Source organism: Uloborus diversus, chromosome 3, assembly GCF_026930045.1.
Source record: "Uloborus diversus isolate 005 chromosome 3, Udiv.v.3.1, whole genome shotgun sequence".
In the NCBI taxonomy this organism is placed as follows: Eukaryota; Metazoa; Arthropoda; class Arachnida; order Araneae; family Uloboridae; genus Uloborus; species Uloborus diversus.
Genome location: NC_072733.1, coordinates 7,770,414 through 7,783,809, shown reverse-complemented (window position 1 = coordinate 7,783,809; position 13,396 = coordinate 7,770,414).

The following is a 13,396-nucleotide window of genomic DNA, read 5'->3' as shown; positions in this document are numbered from 1 at the left end:
GTGTTTATTTATTTTTGGGTTTATAAAATACTGAATGTAGAAAACACTCATTTTAACTTAACAAGTGCAATATCTTTTTTTTTTGACATTCCAATTTCTTTCTTCCCCTTTCTTCCCAAAGACATCAAACTCTCCTCGGTAACTGAAACCTGACTAGTTGAAACCCGGTTTTTGCATCTACAATCATTATGCCTGTAACCGAATGAACGTGCCAGTTTTGTAAGAAAAAAAATCCCCTGCTTTGCACTTTTTTTTGCGTATTCTAACTTCATTTGATTTGGTTGATTTCGATTTTAAACTAAATTGATTTTCATATTCAGTTTTCTTGTGAGAAAGAAAGAAATAATTGCATTTCATTTCTTGATGTACTTGATTCTCGTACTGATATTGGTTTTGAAACTACTGTTTATCGCAAACCTTTTGCTGTTTCTTTACCTCCTTATATACTATAGTCTCATCCTCCCAATCAAAAATATTCTTCTTTCAATTCTTTTGTTTATCGCGCAATTAATAGTTGTTCTTCGTCGGAACTTCTTAAAGTGGAATTCAATTATCTTAAAGCTGTGGCAATTGAGAGAGAAGTTTGATTGATTCCATTTATAAAAAACTTTCAAATAAATCCCAAACTAATGTTCTTTACCGAACCTTCATTAGAAAGAATTTGGTTGTTTTGCCATTATTTTCATCTGTAAGCTGTCAGGTTGCTAAGATTCTAAAACGTTTCCACTCTCCTATTAATAAACTTTCATTCTCTTCTCTTAAAGATCCTATTCACCCTCTTAATTGTTGTGGAATTTATAAAATTAATTGTAGTTGTAAACTTGCCTATATTGGACAGACTCGGCGTGCTTCAATATTGCGCTTGAAAGAACATCAAAATTATGTGAAAAAACAACAATTAAATAAGTGTAGTATTGCTTAACATTGTTGGGTTTCGAATCACTCTTTTGATTTTAACTCTTATCAGATTATTCAAAATATACCCAATTCATCGGATCTTGACATTTGGGAGTCTTTCCATATTTTGAGGAACAGTTCTTACTTAGTTAATGATCTTAAAACAGTTCCATATTTTTCCAACGTTTGGCTCCCATATCTTTAACATTGTTATTTCCCCATCCCTTTTTCTATTTTGAATATATTTTTTTTTTGTATTTTTCCATTCATTTTTATCTATCTTGCTTTCCTTATTTTTAAATTTTTTTAATGGTTGACATACCCCCCCCCCCACACACACACACACTTTTTCTTCTATTTATCTTTATTTTTTTCCTTTTTCCGAATATTTTTGTTTCTGTTTATTTTATTTTCCTGGTGTTTTTTTTCTTCCAGTCAGCTTTTCCTTTCTTGCGGTTCACGGTTATCTACATTTTCTTTTTGTTTAAGCTTTGGCTTAATCTTTGTTTAATTGAATTCTTTCTTTCGGGTTTACTGTACCTCCGAGAAAGCTCTTGGCCTTTGCTTGCATTCCTATTGGTTCCTTAACGGTTTACAATTTTTCTCATTGGTGATTGGCTAATCCGCTATTTTATCTTTTAAGCTGCATGCCTATCTGCTCTTGACTTTTGTCGGATGTCTTTTCACCCATAAGCTCATTACTTTTTCCAATGAAAAAGGCTTTCCCTATAACGCCGAAACACGTGTATGCAGTAATCTGCAATTTGTGCTTTTTTGACGTTGTTTTTTCTTACTTTATTGGTTGATCAGTTTGCGTGATTTTCTGTGTCCGCATGCAGAAATGACCGATTTTTTTTTGCATTTACAATTAATGTAAATGTTATGTTTCCAAATATAAGTTATATTTATCAGTGTTACTGGTTTAATCATTATTGTACATGCGTGATATTATAAGAACTATTTTTAGCGACTGATGCAGCGAAAAAGAAAGTTACTTGCATTTTTAATTTACACCTCCAATAATGAAAGTTCTACTCAGATTTGACTAGGCTAAACTCATTAAGTCTGAGCAACATTGAACTACTTTACCTTTTTGGCTACTTTCTCAAATCACCGCAAGGAGGCGTAATCAAACCCCGATCCAAAAAAATTTAAACTTTCATAATTTCATATCAAAGTATGAAAGATTTTTTGATTAATATTTTGTTCTTTGAATATTTCATATTTTTTATCTATCTATTGCAGAAAGACCGAATATTTTCGGTGAATCATCGATTTGACATTCTTCAATTTCTATATTTCATGGTAACCAATGTATCTTATAATTTTTGTTTATATGTGTTTGTTTTTCTACGGAAGAACTTGCCCCAAAAAAAGGAACAACCAGCCGCACACGCACATGTCCCTGAAAAATTTAGTTATAGGTTACATAACGAAACGTAAATCGTTTCAGCGTAGTATTTTAGTGTGCAAAATCTATATTTGTATACAAACAGTAGTGAACTAAACACTATCATTTAAAGTTCGTGAAAAACACCAAAAAGTTCAAAAACGAAAATATTTGCAAACACAAATCAGTAATGCACGTGCTTTAGCTCAGCGTTTAATGTACCGGAGGCCTCTAGCCTATGGCTAATATGGCTGTCATCGGTGCGCTGAAAACATTCCATTTTAACGAGTATTTATTTAAAAAAAAAATTTATCTTTTCTCTTTATTAAGCTATTTTAAAGTGTAACTTACCCGCGGAACTTTTAGCTCCGGTCTCCTTAACTGATGGCAAGAAAGATATTTTAGAAAGGGTCTGAAGAAAATCTTAGTCATGTTTTAAGTCTAATTTTAACTTAAGCTCCTCAAAGTTCCGGGTTTATTCTCCAAAATTTCCGCGTTTAAATATATCGCTCAAAAACTGTGGGGTTTTAGATCAAGAACTGGTGTTTTGTTTCTTCGCGGTGAAGTCCCGAAACAGCAGAGATTGTCAATCGCTTCTTTAAGAATCATTGACGCTTTGAATTGTCTGGAAGGACTGATTATTAGTTATCACTAATTCATACATATTAGTTTAAATATGTTTTTCCAAAAGTATCAACACATTTTATTAGACGTTTTATCACTATTCTAAGATCGGTTCTCCTTTTTTATTTGCTAAAGGCTACAACACCGTACATTTAGTACACTTAACTTGAAACGAGTTGGGGAGAGAACTTTTTTCTGACACAACTTCAAAAAGTTTTTTTTATTATTATTATTATTTTGTATGTCGCATAAGTTCATCAATTAAACCAAAAAAAAAAAACAATAATTCTTATCAATACTCTGAATCAATAAATGAGGTCTAGAAAAAGGATAAACTGTAAACTGGAATATTTGAAAATCGAAACTAAATCAATGAGCAAAAAATATGCTCGTTTTTGAATCCAGTTTGTTAGAAAATGCTTACGGGCATTTTGCATTATTGGAGGACATTGACTTTTCTTCCTGAATGTCTTTGAAGCTTTGAGAGCAATATTTCTAAAAAGAAATGTTCGTGTGCATAAGGTTTGTTTTCACTAATTCATACATATTAGTTTAAATATTTTTTTCCAAAAGTATCAACACATTTTATTAGCCGTTTTATCACTATTCTAAGATCGGTTCTCCTTTTTTATTTGCTACAGGCTACAACACCGTACATTTAGTACACTTAACTTGAAACGAGTTGGGGAGAGAACTTTTTTCTGACACAACTTCAAAAAGTTTTTATTATTATTATTATTATTTTGTATGTCGCATAAGTTCATCAATTAAACCAAAAAAAAAAAAAAAAAAAAAAACAATAATTCTTATCAATACTCTGAATCAATAAATAAGGTCTAGAAAAAGGATAAACTGTAAACTGGAATATTTGAAAATCGAAACTAAATCAATGAGCAAAAAATATGCTCGTTTTTGAATCCAGTTTGTTAGAAAATGCTTACGGGCATTTTGGATTATTGGAGGACATTGACTTTTCTTCCTGAATGTCTTTGAAGCTTTGAGAGCAATATTTCTAAAAAGAAATGTTCGTGTGCATAAGGTTTGTTTTCACTAATTCATGCATATTAGTTTAAATATTTTTTTCCAAAAGTATCAACACATTTTATTAGCCGTTTTATCACTATTCTAAGATCGGTTCTCCTTTTTTATTTGCTACAGGCTACAACACCGTACATTTAGTACACTTAACTTGAAACGAGTTGGGGAGAGAACTTTTTTCTGACACAACTTCAAAAAGTTTATTATTATTATTATTATTATTATTTTATATGTCGCATAAGTTCATCAATTAAACCAAAAAAAAAACAATAATTCTTATCAATACTCTGAATCAATAAATAAGGTCTAGAAAAAGGATAAACTGTAAACTGGAATATTTGAAAATCGAAACTAAATCAATGAGCAAAAAATATGCTCGTTTTTGAATCCAGTTTGTTAGAAAATGCTTACGGGCAGTTTGGATTATTGGAGGACATTGACTTTTCTTCCTGAATGTTTTTGAGGCTTTGAGTGCAATATTTCTAAAATCAAATGTTCGTGTGCATAAGGTTTGTCTTCAAAACAACAAAAAACTATGCTCTAAAACAAATGTTTCCGAGTCGCATTAGCTTTTTATTCTGATGAAAAAAAAAATGGCATGACGATCCTGCATCTTTAGGCAAACTAAGCAGTTCAAAAATATGTTTCTCAGACTGCATTTTAAATACGGAAAACTGCATTTGACACATTTTCCTAATTTTTTGAACAAAATCATTTCGAAATAGAATTAAGCTATAATTTCTTTTTTTTTTTTTTTAATTTTCATTTCTGAATTTATTAATGGTGAAGACCGGGTATAGGTATTGTGTGTGTGACCCATTAAATAAGGAATTCAACATCTTTGCTGACTTAACTTATTTTAATAACTCCTGTTTGTGAAAATTGCAACACCACGAAGGACTTACGCGAATGAACTGAAATTTGCAGGAAATGTAAAGTAGGGCATGATATGCAAATGATTAGAATTGCAGACCGCTAGCGCAAGCGTATGCTGAAGAGCGACCTCTGAACGGCGGATCGAACCGAATATAAATAGACGGCTGTAGCGTGGCGTGTATGGTTATCGGTGGTTATATGCTAGAGTAAACGTTAACTGAATTTTACTATGTTTCTTTGACGAAAGAAAGCGAGATTTGAGCAACTTTCAGAGTTTGAACTGGGCAGAATCGTCGGCTTTCGTTAAGCTGGATTGTCTTATCGTGCAGTAACCGCTCGTGTGCAGCGCAACAGCAGTACAATCATGCGTGTTTGGAAGCAGTGGACGGAAGAGGGTCGGACAGCTCGGAAATCCGGGAGTGGACCCCGAAATGTGACAGACACCTGTTGCGTATGGCGCTGATGGACGCACAGCTTCTTCTAGACAATTGGCAGCACAGTGTCAACAGCTACAGGTGTTTCATGCATCAGTAAATACGACTGCTAAAAGTGTAATAATAAGTACATAGTAGACATAACTAAGCCGCTAATTTAAAATTGTTCTACAGAAATGGTATTGCTCAGAAGCTAACGAAACTTTGTGTCGCACGTAATATAGAGACAGGATCTAGATAAGGAGTAGAAAATGAAAGATGGTACAAAGTTTTCCGTCGGAAGACACTTTTGACGAAATACACGTTTACGACTGGCCCATTATTAAAATTTACCCACCTTTATCATAACCTTCAAAAGATGCAACTCATCCAATCATTAGCCCCTGCGTTTACGACGTCCTTTGAAAAATTGCTTCTCAAAATAACGTGTCATCAGCAACCGCTCAAGTGCCTACAAAAGTTAAAATGATTTTCTCCTGTGATTATACAGAACAAGTTATCGCACCGTTTTCTCTAAATCATTTTTGACGCAATTGCGTTAAATTTCCTATTTGTTCGAAAAGGTTATTGTTATTTATGAAATTGAAAGGGAACTAAAAGATGGCCGAGATTTATGCACGAAACTTGACTGTAATTCTACTCTGAGATGCCATATTAAATTCGATGAATTAGTTTCTAACAGTCTCGAAAGGTCAAACTAGGAAAGTCTGATCCAATTCCAGGAAATATTCGTCACCGGTGGAGGCCGGCGCCATCCTGATTCTCCAGGATTCCGACTCCAGAATAATAAATCTGAAAAACTGGCACGTTTCCAGGGGCCTTGGTCGAGGGTAAAATCGCTGGGCCATCAGCATAAATCTAACAGACGCCAAACAAATGTCGGTGAGGAAACACCGTGTATGACAATATTCTCTTGACCCATTTTCTATGCTTTTATTTAGTTTTAGTGTTGTTCCGTCGGCGCTCACTGTCACTCCAGCTCCTCTTTGGGTACTTTATCTTCGGAAGAAATTAATTACTGCTTTCTTTTGGGGGTTGATATCGTCCAGAAGTTGTCGCTGACGGGTTTTAAATGGACTGAATAGGCATCTGAAAAACATCTGACAGACACTTTTGTCATCCTACTGCTTAGGCAATTCATTCAGGAATGGCTTATGTTGAGGATTTATCATTGAATTAGGGTATGAGGGAACTATTACTTTTATCATTTTTCAAAAATCTTCAGCTTACGATTATTCCATAACTTTCTTTAGTGATACTTTATTTATTGATATCTCGGTCTCGTATAGTTTATAGTTTAAGCAGTTGAAAAATTTATAAAATACTCTAGCATAATTATGACTGAAATGTGATATCTAAAAATATATACATAATGATTATTTGCTATGAAACCCCCTTTTTTCTTAAAATATTCAAGAACAATAACTTCTAACTTATTAAAACTACTTTAAAACTTAAAAATGAGAATGTATTTTCCCTAGAAGCATGAAACGAACAATGGTGTTACTGATTTCTAAAATAAAATATATTATAGTCTAAATTAATAATTATTCTCGTTTCATTTTCAACAATTTAAAAATTCGACTATCATACTCCTATTTTAAGTTATTCATAAACACGTACACTAAAGTAAAACCATTAATTTTGATATTTTTCCCTTAATGAAATTTTAACAAGCTGCTCAATAAGCGTTTAGGCTTTCGTTAGGAAAAAAGATAAAATAATTAAAAACGCTCTTTATGGATTTATTTCTTCACGCCACATTTAACGAAGTGCATTAATGGTTTACGAAGCTCAACTGAAGCTTTTCATCTTTTAAAAGAACGACTATGGTGTGAGGAGTATGCAAACAAGAAAATAAGCAAACTTTTCACCAACGTGGACCAGGCAGTCAATTAACCTTTATTCTTGTTTCATCTCAAAACATTTACTTTAATGGATTTGGTAAAAAATTAAAAATGTCGTAATGGTAAAACTTAGAAGCTTTCTCTCTTCAAAAGTTTCACACGACAAGCAGTGTTAACTACTCTAAAGCTCCTAAACATAATATACGATATATTATTCATCATTGGTACCTATTTGTTAACTTATGTAAGTGATACTGAAAGCAGTGGAAGAAGATGAAATGTGCATTGATATATTTTAGTCTGTCAATTTATTACTAGTTTTGACCAGTATTTTTAGAAAACATACTTTTTCACTTACTGCTAGCATTTTAATATACATTTTTCCTAAGAAAGCAAAATACTTCTCTACTGGGAAAGTAACTGAAACATAGATGCAACTGAACCTCATTTCTTCTTTACAGATTGATATTTTCAAAGGATTGGGTCCTCTTTCTTTCAATACAAACATTTGAAAAGAAAAAATAACAAGAACTTCGTAAATAATTAAGATTAACTCAAGTAGAAGAACATTAATTTGCCAAATTCAACCTTATTTCTCTTTTAGTTGGAAAAGTTGCTAACACTTTCAAACATGCAGTTGCGCAATTGAAATAGTTTACAGTAGAGCTACAACGCAATTCGACTCAAAATGGATGTAACACGAGTGTTTAATGAGGAATAAATCGAATTTTAGAGATACCGCGAATTTCTCGTCCACAACAAGAACATTTTTGTAAAGGAATCGCGGCGCTATTCGTCTCTGTTATTGACTTCTAAATATTGGTTTCGTGAGTGCACTTTCATCGATTTGTTTTTACCATCACTTAAAGCTGAAGTTCCCACACCGCGCTAGTCTAAACAAAGCTTTGTTGATGTGTTTAAATAACCACTAAACAAATTTCATTTAGGTTTTTGAATTCTAAATATGAAAGGTGATAAGGTAAATAAATACCTTTGTGCTGAACAGTAAAGTAAGACAGACAACGTTACAAGAAGCACAAATTTGCAAATAACAGCAAAAAAGGTGATGTTATATAGTGGCTCCTAAGCATGCTGTTTCATATAAAATTTGAAAATGGAATAAGTAATAAAAAAAATGTACTTATCTTATGTAACAGAAATTCTGTTAACATTTGTTTAACAAATCAGTTATTAATAAATAAAGAATAAATACCTTTGTGCTGAAAAATTAAAAAGTCAGTAATCCAACGTTATTAAGCACAAAACGTTATTAAGCACAATCATTTGCAAGTTCTGTGCTTAATAACGTTGGATTACTGACTTTTTAAATCAGTTATTGTTTTATAGACTTAGGGATATATTTCAAACTGTTGCACCTTCCAAGTTCGTCAATCATGGGTTACAAAGAGAAATCTTCTTACGGATATTACTATATAAATCAAGAATGTCCAATACAAAGTCTCGGAAAGGTCTTCTTAAAGTAAACCGAGCGGAAAAAGAAAATACCAAAAATACAAAATTCTAAACAATTCAGTATTTTCCCGAACGAATCTTCTAGAATGTGCTTCACAAAAACAAATAATCTCAAGAAGCACCGATTCACATAAACTAACTGTATCTCATTAAACGTGAGCTTAACTAGAAGTTTTAAATTACTTCCGTTGTTTATCGATTTCTTTCTGTTCATTATTACGAATACTCTACCTGTATCAACTACTGTTATAAAGAGTTATAAAGAGCACATATGCTTACCCATAATCGTGCGTCTACGTAACTATCATTTTCCCCAAAAACCCGTTGCGTTATTGCATTACCACATCGAAAAGCACAAATCAATAATGACCTAGGTGACGGTTTGCCGTTGGAAAAGGAGATAATAGTGTAAGTTAACATCACTGGAGCTAAATGATTATTGTATTTCCCCTTGAATATCCAATGAACAGTTGTTACGTAATTGCCTCGCCTTGGATGGATATTAACTGGATTGATATTTACTCGAAATATTGTGATCTATGTCCTCTTTCTGATTAATTGTAACCCTGTTTGACGAGGGTTGGATATTTAGCTGTTACAAGTTAGTTGCAACGTTATTAATAAGTGTTTTTCAGTATATTAGGAAAAATTCGCATTATTGAAAAAAAAAAATATTTTTAACGAAAGTATAAATTTACTTCATGATTAACTTGTAAGAAAATTACCCAAAATGGCTATTTCTCAAAAAATATATATGAGACGAGGGGTATAGTTGATTAATTTTTTTACATTTTTCAAATTTGTGTTTCCAATTAACATCAAAACAAAAATATCTGCATAACTATTTTTAGTCAATACATAAAATTCGTTAACATATTTTGTTCATACTTTAAAGAAAAAAATCTATAAACTATCTTTTGAAATGCAGCAACTTACCCAACATGGGTAAAATTGATACACTAGTAGATAGGCTGCCATGCACACGTTAAAAGCCGTTGCTAAAATCAATGAAGTTTTTAAGAGTTGTTTTAAAGACGACTCCCACAAAATGTTTGAAGTTTTAATCCGGGTTAAATTATAAGTACCGAGCGTGCTTGGGAAATAAATATTGGTGGTTCCGCGTTCGGCACACCACCTGACTGGAACATCTGCTCCATCTCGTCAGAGCCCTCGGTCTCGTAAACTGAGATGAGCACAGTGTGCCTTAGTCTGCATGGGCTGTTGCGCCACTGATAATAGTTCAGTTTTTAGATGATAAATGCAAATCTGGTTCACAGTTCTTGCAAACATAGCTGTGACTTCAAATATTTCATGAGAATTTTTTTTTTTTTCTTTAGAATTTCTTTGTTCATTTCTAAGCATTTCGGGAGAAAGAATACCTAAAATTGTGAGTTAAATTATTACACGATCAAATTTACAAAATCATGATAAATCAACGTGAATCGAATAACGCCGTTACATCTGAAATTAATAAAAGTTGATTGTATGCGACTATCTATCTTTCTATGCCATCACTAATCCTGGTGAACGGCAGAAAACTGAGCATCGGACCAGGTATAGATGGATTCGTAATTTTCCTGCCTACATGCTTAGCTAGGTGTTATAACTGTGTGACTTTAATTAGCGGAGATGTAAATTAAAAACTGTATTTTGCTACCTCAGTCCTTCTCCGGAGCGGCTGGCAAGAAGTTGAAGCGGAAGTGATTAGCGAACAGGGAAACACGCACGGAAAGCGAATGTTTATCGAGAAGCGCCTTTTTAGATGCGCAACGAAAAATTACGTTTCGAATAGTTTTAAGCGATTTTTTTTTCTTTTTTGATATCATGATGCTCATTTCTTTTCTTTTCATGTAATGTAATTAACGTCTCAAAAATGTCAATTTATTTAAGCTGTCTCATGGGTAAAATATGGGGTGTAGACCCAAAAGCACCCATGCGGTTTTTCAAAGAAATTGGGAGCTGCAGAAACCTGCAGTTAGCGGGTCGAGCGAGCAGCCGTAGGTGTCGAAGTCAATGCTGCGCAGCAGACAGCGGCAAGATGAAATGGATGATCGCCATGATGAACCCGTGATGATCGATATGATGAAGGGGACGATAGCGAAGCCACCAAAGTACCCTACCCAAGTTGGTGCACATCAACATGCCGCATGCGGTTTGCACAAGCCGCCGAAGGTGGGTAATCTAGCCTCCCTGGCGTTTAGTTTACCCATAAACGATGCTTCGGCACTTTGGAATGTTAGCTACTTCTATTAGTTAAAGTCATGCTTTCTATTTAAGGAACACAATACTGTTTTGTTTAGCATGATATAATTATTTAAGTAGCATATGCAAGATTTGAAAGAAAACCTTTAAAACTAGAAATTGTGAAGGGGAAAAACATATTTGTGAGAACTCTCAAACAAAAACACATGTTCTTTAGCAGGTCAACTCATTGTATACGCTTGTTGCATCTTTATAAGCCGCTCCCTTCAGACACACAGACGCACTCGAAAATTAACGCCCCTATTTTAACTTAACTCCGTATTAACTCTACCGTGTTTCACCTTTTTATTTCATGTTTATGAATCTGTTTTATGCATTTGTTGAAGGATATAACAATTGTCTCTACATTAAAAGCCTTTTTTATATCAGTGTTTAAATCCTAATAAGCAAAAATCACTTTATGTACCAATGATAAACTTACGCAAGTACATCAAAGGAAAAGAACGTATATAGCGCTTTGTATAAAGTACTCTGAGAACACGCGATAAATATGCATCACTAGATAGTTTACACCACGTAGATTTTTTTTACAATTAACACTCAAAATGCTAACTAAATGCAAAGATTCATAATAAACACATTAATATATACCTTCTATTCATAAAATGTTTCTTTAGTTAGAAGATTGTGGGAATAGTAGTTTAAAAGAAATGAAAAACTTAAAGAGCGCATGTCTCTATGCGGGAACAAGAACACACGTAACGCTTGATTCAAGAGCTTTAATTGTGCGTGTTGGATAAGCTTCTCCCGTATGTATATGTGTTGTCAATTGATTTACAAAAGGATACTGAGTTTCAACATTACAGGATAAAAACAGTGCTTGTATTCGTATATAAAATACACAGATAAAGTTTAAAGCATGAAGCAATTTTAATAAAACCACATGAAAACCAATGATTTGTAATGTGTGGTAAGGAGACAGTAGAAAACTTTTAAAAGATTTAAACGAACGTAGCAAAGCCATACGACACAGAACGAGCCGCATTCATTTTTCCAACTTGTTGTATCATTATATTGAATTGCAAAAACTTAGGTAAACTTAGGTTTACATGGTAAAAACTTAGCTGAATTTTGTGTTAGTTGTGTATGAGGTACAAGTATAGTAGCGCAAAAATAAAATTTCTAAAACGATTTCTCATTATTGTTGTGCAGGCGGTCATAAAATTTAACAAACATTCGTCGAAGGTAACAATGTTCTACGAATAAAGAGTTTCTTTTACTTATTTTTTTTTACACAGCCGGCTAATAGTATGCATGATTGTGAAAGGTTTTGAGGCAATATTACATACAGAGCATTTGATGTAATCATTCTGATTATTGTGTTAAGTTACGTTGCGCCAACAAATACTTTTTCTCACATTTTCGTCTCGTCGATCGACATACAAAATAATATTGAAATATAAAACAATTTGATAAAAACATTCGTCGAAGGTAACAATGTTCTACGCATAAAGAGTTTCTTTCACTTACTTCTTTCTTTTTTTTTTTTTTTACACAGCCGGCTAATGGTATGCATGATTGTGAAAAGTTTTTGAGACAATATAACATACAGAGCATTTGATGTAACCATTCTGAGTACTGTGTTATGTTACGTTGCGCCAACAAACACTTTTTCTCACATTTTCGTCTCGTCGATCGACATACAAAATAATATTGAATTACAAAATAATTTGATAAAAACATGCATTTTATTTCAAAAGCAACAATGCTCTTTGTTATAAAAAGGCATATAATAAAAATAATACTAATAATAACAATATTAATAGCAGCATTCATAAAGAAAAAATGAAAATGAATAATTTCTAATGTTTATTGACAAGCATTTAGAAAGTTCTTTTCAGAAATTCGTGCGTATTTTTCTTTCCTAAAATAAATTTTATTTTTAAGGTAAACAGTATTCAAAAGTAGTTGGTAAATCAGTTTGTGTGTCGATGACTGTAGGTAAATTATGCAAGTTAAAAAACCATTTTGGAGAAGTTTCAAGAAATATATGTTACGAAACTAAAATGTGTCTGACGTAGTCTGATCAGTCAAACGCAGAGTATGATTTTCATACATTTATATCATTAAAAACTGGAATAATTGGTACATGACATAAAAATATTTTCATTGATGTATGCAAATACTGAAAAACCATTTTTAAAAATTTTCCTTCCGGTTTGTAAGGCATTTTAAAGAAAACAAAAGTGCACTAAACTGGTAAACGACTCCCAGCCCCCTCCAAACACAGATTGTATATAATAATTTCTAGTCGTTTCCATTTTTATTATTTAATAGAAGAAAGTAATTGTTGCCAATTCACGAAAGACAAATCTTTAAAACACTGAGGATGTTCATTCCTTAGTCGGTCTACCCTATAAAATAAAATCATTAAGTACACCCAGACCTGTTTTTCATGCGGTTTATAGGAAAAAAATCGCATAAACAAATCGTTCTAAACCGCACGAATAGCTATAAAAAGTTTCTCAACACAGTTAAAAAACGTGTTTTTTTCATTTTATTTTATTTATTTTTTAATGCGGTGGATTGGGACCGCATAAAAAAAAGTCTGACGT